Here is a 7726-nt window from a genome sequence, read left to right as displayed (position 1 = left end):
GTCCAGTGTTAATGGGCCAAATTTCAGAAAAGCCTCTTCCAACAAAACTATTGGGAAAAGGTATGCAAATTGCAAAGTGCAATTTGCATATCTTTTTCTGATAAAAAAAAGGCAGTTTACACATAGCCTGGGGTATAGAATAGCTCCCATATGAGGAGAGATTAATAAGACTGGGATTTTTCATCTTGGAAAAGGAACAACTAAGTTGACGGGGGGGATATGACAGGGGTCTATAGAATCATGATTGGCACAGAGAAAGTAAATAAAATATTTATTTGTTCCCATAACACAAGAACTAGAAGTCACTAAATTCAGAGGTAGCAGGTTTAAAACAAACAAAAGTAAGTATTTCTGCACACAATGCACTATCAACCTGTGGAACTCCTTGCCAGAGGATGTTGTGAAGGCCAGGACTTTAACAGCTATTTGATCTAGCCTCTTTTTCTGCTCATTGGCTTTTCATGTAAAGATTCCCTCAAGCTTTTTTGTTTGAATTTATTACATGAATTAATTCTGAATGTTTGGTTCCATGGATTAATCATGAATATTCTGAATTTAAGTTGTGTGTTTGTGGTTGGCCAGATAAATCATGTGCTATTGTTTGTTCCATGAATGTGCATAATTTTTTATAATACTGTGATGATTTGTACAAATCTCTCCCTAAACAAAAATGGTTAAAGAGCACTTGTGGGCTCAGTTGTCTCTCTGACCTGCTGCATCTATAAAGGCTACACAAGCAAGAGGTGGAGCTTAAAAAGGGAAGCAGAGCACCTCAGATGGAGCTTGTGGAAGGGAACAATCCTGTGCTCTGAGCTTGTGGAAAGGAGTTCCTCTGAAGCTCTTGCTAACTAAGGCTTGGAAATATGAATCTGACCAAATCTGCAAAGGAGGGACTAGTCTCTTTTGAAGGTCAGAAACTTTAATTTTATGTTTGTTTCTTTATTTTTACCTGTGGGAAGAGGGGACAGCGATAGGAAGTGATCCCAAAAGCTAGTGTGATGGGGTGAAGCAACCCCGCCGCTCGCAAACGCCACGAACCACGGCTGGCAGCGAAAGAACTGGCGCCGCGGCCCGGGGCGGCTAGGATCTAAAGCGCAAGCACGTCTGCAGGACGCGCCGGAGGGAAGCGCCGACGTCAGAGACGCGCCCGAGTGGAGAGGGGAGGGGCACCCAGAAGTGAGGGCATCCGGCGGCGCCGGCGGGCGTCCAGATAAAAAGGACCCTGAAGCAGACGAAGGGGGAGGCGTGGGGGAAGGCGCCACGAGAGGTGAGGAAGGGGCAAGAAAGGCCCAGGAGGCTGGCTGAGGATGGCCCGGCGGGGTGAACCAGACCCAGGGCGGGCCGTGGAACCCGGGAATGGGCGTGTTTTGGGGTACACCCCCGCTCGTTACCGTCAGGAGGTTTCCTCCTGGCGTCAGGGCCCAGGGTTGGGGTCCGGAGAGAGGGTGGGCCCAGACTCCTCACCCCGCCAACACGGGTTGTAATTGGGGGAGGGGCGACTCGCCTCTCGCAGAAAGGGGGGGCGACATGCGCCCCTTGTGACACTTGGTGGAGAATGTGGGTAGCGATCGGGGCCCTGTACTAAGGGCTAGCAGCGAAGCGGTAGCAGAATTTGTTGTTAAAGGGACGAGAGCGATGGAGGCGGACAAAGTTGTGGAGCGGCTGGTGGACAGTCAATGCCAGTTGCAGCAACAACATACTGAGGCATTACAACAGCTAACTTCCGCATTCCGGGAGCAGTAGCGACCGTTGGTTCGTGAGTTGAGGTATGGAGGGGGTGTGCCGGGACCCGCCAGTAGCGAGGACGATGGGACCATAAGCCCCCGCCTCCCGATTAGGTTGTCCAAATTGGGACCCGAGGACGATGCAGAAACATTCTGAGTAACATTCGAGCGGGTAGCAACGGCAGCCAGATGGGGTTGAGATGGTTAGAACCAGCCACCAAGACGGCAGCCCAGGTGGCCGACCTGGTGGTGCTAGAACAATATTTGCAGGTGCTCCCCCCCAAAGGGCAATGATAGGTCCGCCGCCATTTGCCAGGGACGCTCGAAGAGGCGGTAACACTAATGGAACATTTTATGACCGCAGAGGGCTCGGAAGAGCATAATAGGGCCAGTACCGGGGCCGGCCCGACACAGCGCGGGGGCCCAGGAACCCGGGGAAAAGAGGGGCAAAGCAACGGAAGGGCAGACCCCAGGGGTGCACCAGGACGGGGCCTCCGAACGACGGCTAGCCCCAGTGTGGCGCAACCCCGAAAGGAAGGAGGAAAGGGAGGCACGGAGCAGAACAGAAAGGGGCCCCGAGGTCAAGGCAATGCCCCCAGTGAGGCTGGTGTGCTTCCAGTGCGGACAAGAGGGCCATTTCCGCCGAGAGTGTCCCATGATGGATTGTACATACGGGCGACCCCTACCCAAGAGGGACCCGCAACGAGAGGTAAGCCGAACCCAAATTACGAGGAGGGTATACCTGGATGGGGAGGCGATGGAGGCTGTACTAGACTCCGGGTGCGGGCAGACATTGGTGAGAGAAGATATCTTAAAAAGGGGTCGACCCACACGAGCCCGAGTGTGGATTAGGTGCATGCATGGGGGCGCACGGCCCTACATGACAGTACAAGTAAGCCTGCATGACGGACAGAGAGGGGGGCCGTTACGCGTGGCGGTGGTGCGGCGGCTACCATGCCCAGTATTACTAGGCCAGGATTGGCTGGGGTTTAAGCAACTCCTGCTAGGAGGGGACTGCACCCGAGGAATGGAGGTGGAAAACGTGTGGGCGGCCGAGGAGAAGGGGGGTACGCACCCAGCCCAACAAGAGCTAGGAGCGGGGAGGCGGAAACCAGCGGCAGCCCTGGAAGTGGACTCTGGAGACTTCCTGGTCCTACAGCGGGAGGACCCGACGCTCCGACATGCTTGGAAGAACGCGCGGACCCCCATGACAGAAGGCGGGGGAACCAGCGAGGAAGTCAGGCAAGGCCCGTATTTCAAGATTCAGGGGGATCGGTTATACCGGATCCGGGGGAACACAGGGGCGGGGGAAGAGGACACCCAGCTGATCGTACCGCGAGCCTACCGATGGCGTGTAATGGAACTGGCACACGATAACCCTTGGGCGGGGCACTTAGGGGTGGAGAAGACCCAACAACGGGTGCTTCAATGGTTTTTCTGGCCTGGGCTTTATCAGGACATTAAGAACTTTTGTGCATCCTGCCCCCAGTGCCAACGAACGGCAGGAGCAAGGGTGCCACGAGCAGAGTTGATCCCCCTGCCGCTAGTGGCGAAGCCCTTCGAACGCGTGGGGATGGACCTCGTGGGGCCCCTCGAGCGCACGCGGAGGGGACACCAGTACATATTGGTGGTGGTAGACTACGTCACGCGCTACCCTGAAGCCGTTCCCTTGCAGAAGATTAGTGCGGCAACGATCGCAGACGAATTGATGAAAATGTTCGCACGGGTCGGGCTCCCCAAAGAGATCCAGACTGACCAGGGTCCCAACCTGGTATCCCAATTGATGACCAAATTGTGTAGATGGTTACAGGTAAAGAAGATCCGCACGGCGGCATACCACCCATAGACGGACGGGCTCGTCGAACGTTTCAATCAAACACTGAAGGCAATGTTGAGGAGGTTGGCCCAAGACGACCCACGAGACTGGGATAAGCTGTTACCACCCCTGCTCTTCGCGATACGTGAGGTACCCCAAGCCTTGGTGGGATACTCTCCGTTCGAGCTACTATATGGGCTGCGGCCCCGCGGGATCTTAGACCTTGTAAGGGAGGGGTGGGAAGAGCAAACGTCATCGGCGTTAGGGGCCATCCAATATATAGTTAAGTTACAAAATAAGATGCGGACAGTGGGACGGTGGGCCCAGGAAAATTTGCGGCGGGCACAGGAGACGCAAGCCCATTGCTACAACAAAGGGGCGCGAACACGAACCTTTAACCCCGGGGTATTATTACCCGTGGGGGACTCCAAGTTATTAGCCAAGTGGCAGGGATCCTACCGGGTGGTAAGGAGGATCGGGGAAGTGGACTATGAGGTGCAGGTAGGGGGAAAACGACGCAAGAGCCAGGTTTACCATGTAAATTTATTAAAACGCTGGGTAACCCGGGAGGTACCCCCGGTAGAGGCCCTTAGTGCTGATATCGAGTTTGGGCCATGGGGGGAGGAAGCAGTAACATAGACAGCCAGCCCGGTGGAGGCAGAATTGAGCGTATCCAACAGGAGCAATTACGGAAGGTCTTACGACACGCGGCGGACAATCTAACGAGTAAGCCCGGCAGGACGACCCTGACGTGCCACAAAATCAACACAGACCCCGGCCAGAAAGTAAGGGATCTGGTACGCCCCGTCCCGCGAAAACTGTGGGCCACCGTACAGAAAGAGCTACAGGATATGATCCTGTGGGGGGTAGTAGAAAAGTCGAGAAGCGACTGGCGGAGCCCAATCGTATTAGTCCCGAAAAAGGATGGGACCATGCGTTTTTATATTGATTTCCGCAAGGTAAATGCAGTGTCCAAGTTCGACGCCTATCCCATGCTGAGAGTCAAAGAGCTCCTAGAACGATTGGGGCAGGCCAAATATTTGTCAACCATCGACCTCTCAAAGGGGTATTGGCAGATCCCGCTATCGCCCGCGTCAAAGGAGAAGACGGCGTTTGCCACCCCCTTTGGCCTATTTCAGTTTGTCACCATGCCGTTCGGATTGCACGGCGCGGCAGCCACCTTTCAGCGGCTGATAGACCAGATCCTGGAGGCTCACCGAGACTACGCAACTGCCTATATCGATGACATCGTCATTTTCAGCAGTTCCTGGGAAGACCACCTTTGGCAGCTAGAAGCCGTGTTCCAGACGCTGCGGCAGGCAGGCCTCACAGCGAACCCAAAAAAATGCCAATTCGGGAAAAGGGAGGTATCGTATTTGGGATATACAGTGGGTAATGGGCGGTTAAAACCCCTACTAGATAAAGTGCAGGTGATCCGGGACTACCCCCCCCCCCACAGACAAAGCGACAGGTCCGCCAGTTTCTGGGCCTGGCGGGGTACTACCGGCGCCATATAGTGCATTTCGCCTCGCTGGCCGCACCCTTGACGGATCTTACAAAAAAAAAAATCACCCTCAAAGGGTGGTATGGACACCTCAAGGGACACAGGCGTTTGAAACGTTACGTAAATGTTTAATGTCAGGGCCGGTGTTACGACTGCCCGACTTCGAAAGACCGTTTGTACTGCATACAGATGCATCGGAGGTGGGTCTTGGGGCAGTGTTGGCACAAGAAGAGGACGGGGTGGAAAGCCCAGTGGTGTATTTAAGTAGGAAATTGTTCCCCCGCAAAAAACATTACGCCACGGTAGAGAAGGAGGCGCTGGCTATTAAGTGGGCAATAGAATCTTTACGGTATTTTCTCGTAGGTAACCACTTTACATTGGTGATGGATCATGCGCCGCTGAAATGGATGCAAACTATGAAAGACAAATGCGCGGATACTCCACTGGTATTTAAGTTTACAGCCGTATCATTTCGAGATAAAGCACAGACCAGGTAAAGAGCACCTGAACGCTGACTGCCTCTCTCGACTGCCAGGTGACGAGCAGGAGGAGATGACAGGTACGGAAGGCCAAGGGCAAGAGGACACACAGGAAGGGGCGATGCAAAACCTCTGCCGAACAAGTCCGGGCAAGAGGCAAAGGGGGGAGGTGTGTGACGGGGTGAAGCAACCCCGCCACTTGCAAACGCCACGAACCACGGCTGGCAGCGAAAGAACCAGCGTCGCGGCCATAGCCGCCCCGGGGTGGCTAGGATCTAAAGCACAAGCATGTCTGCAGGACGCGCCGGAGGGAAGCGCCGATGTCAGAGACGTGCCCAGAGAGGAGAGGGGCACCCGGAAGTGAGGGCATCCGGCGGCCGTCCAGATAAAAAGGACCCTGAAGCAGACGAAGGGGGAGGCGTGGGGGAAGGCACCACGAGAGGTGAGGAAGGGGCAAGAAAGGCCCAGGAGGCTGACTGAGGACGGCCCGGCGGGGTGAACCAGACCCAGGGCGGGCCGTGGTACCCGGGAACCACGTGAAACGAGGTGTACCGGTAGTTCGGAATAGGCACCCTAGTCCGAACTACCTAGTTCGAGCCCCGTGTAGCCGCGCTGCACGGGGTTCGAAGCAGCGGGGATTTAAAAATGGCGGCTCCCCGCTTATGCTAATGAAGCCCGGGAAATTCAAATCCCGGGCTTCATTAGCAAGTGCGGTATGCATACATTACCCTCCTAGTTCGAACTAGGAGGGTAGTGTAGACATACCCTTACTGACTTAAGATTTCCTCATTGTTGGACTCTTATGTTTACCCTGAAAGGGATGGGCTCAAATGTTTGATCTGGCCAGCTGAGTTGCTAAAAGGACAGACCTTGTGTTCTTTCTCACACAGTGGCCCCATGGTGAGAAAGGAGAATGCCAGGGAGAAATACAACCTGACACATTCTGGCCTGATCATTAATATGGAGTATTAGCCTTCATGAGAATGAATACTGACAATTGCTTCAAAATTCATGATCCAGACGGATTTGCTGCTAACAGACTGAATTACTCATGTATTCCCAGAACACCAATTCAAAAGGGGTGCAAATTCATTTATTTTAACTGAACAGCTGTGAAAAGAATCTCTTGCTTATATCCTGACAAATTAATACATAGTATTTGTTGAGAATGATTGGATAAGGTTAGGTTGTAATTATAAGTGGTACAGAAAAGACAAAAGACCATTAAGATATGTGCAGAGTACAGTGTGTGTGTGTCTATATGCTTGGAAGTATGTGATTTTTATTGGCAAAGGTCAGTTGATTTCTACGTTCACACACAAATATTTGAAAAAGACATTTCCATTGATGATGATCAATATACAGATAGGCTTGAAAATATAAGCTTGATATAAGGACATTTGTGCTGTATATTTTGCATGTACTATTGACATATTGTACTTTCAATGTTATAAAACTTTTGAATCTCAACATTTACTTTCATTAAATAATTGTCTGACTCCCTCCCCCCCCCCACATAACAGTGAAAATGTAAGTCAGTAATAAAAAAAAATACTTAAATGTGAGCAACAATATTATCCATCCCTATTTTAAAAACAAATCAGGTTTTGCCAAGCCTAAGTATGTGTGATGTTATGCTAAATACTGCAAAGGGCACTGTTCATGAGACTGAAGGATGCAATATTGCAGGTACACAATGTTAGAGAAGTTCACACTTACAGCAGAATCACAGCAAGCCTGCTGCTAGACAAGGCAATGTATCCTCCTACACTTTGTCTCATACAAATGACTGTACCACTTGCATTCAAGGATGTGAAGAACCATTATTTTGTTTAATTCTCTGAAAGGGGACCAACATCAAGAAGAGAGATGACATAACAGACTTCCCCCCTCCACCCACAGTCCCAATCTCCCTTTGCTAATACTTTCTTTCCTCACTTTTGTGGTTTCCTTTTCACCATACCCCCCAAAAAAGCTCAGTGGGCCCAGCAGTGAATGGGTGATTTAGGATGTGTCTATACTGCCACTTTCAGCGTTAACACTTCAGTCATTCAGGGGCATGGCCCCCTCAAGTGACAAAAGTTTTAGTGCTGAAAAGCTCCAGTATTAGACCGTACTTGATTGCCTGGGTGATAAAGCTGCCCATGTCCCAGTGCTGTGACGGTAGCGCTGCTGCACCCCTGCTGTAATGTAAGCAGTGTTG

The 7726-nt window shown here is 52.0% G+C and overlaps 1 long non-coding RNA gene across 1 annotated transcript; it reads left to right on the top strand.

Annotated features, from left to right (window-relative positions):
• Positions 1–1222: 1222 nt before the first annotated feature.
• Positions 1223–7031, top strand: LOC142830667 (uncharacterized). Its single transcript, XR_012906110.1, has 3 exons — positions 1223–2433; positions 5408–5965; positions 6414–7031. It is a non-coding gene; the product is annotated as an uncharacterized LOC142830667 (long non-coding RNA).
• The last annotated feature ends 695 nt before the right edge of the window (positions 7032–7726 follow it).

Source organism: Pelodiscus sinensis, chromosome 9 (assembly GCF_049634645.1).
Source record: "Pelodiscus sinensis isolate JC-2024 chromosome 9, ASM4963464v1, whole genome shotgun sequence".
NCBI classification, from domain to species: domain Eukaryota; kingdom Metazoa; phylum Chordata; order Testudines; family Trionychidae; genus Pelodiscus; species Pelodiscus sinensis.
This window is presented reverse-complemented; position numbering and strand designations above follow the sequence as displayed.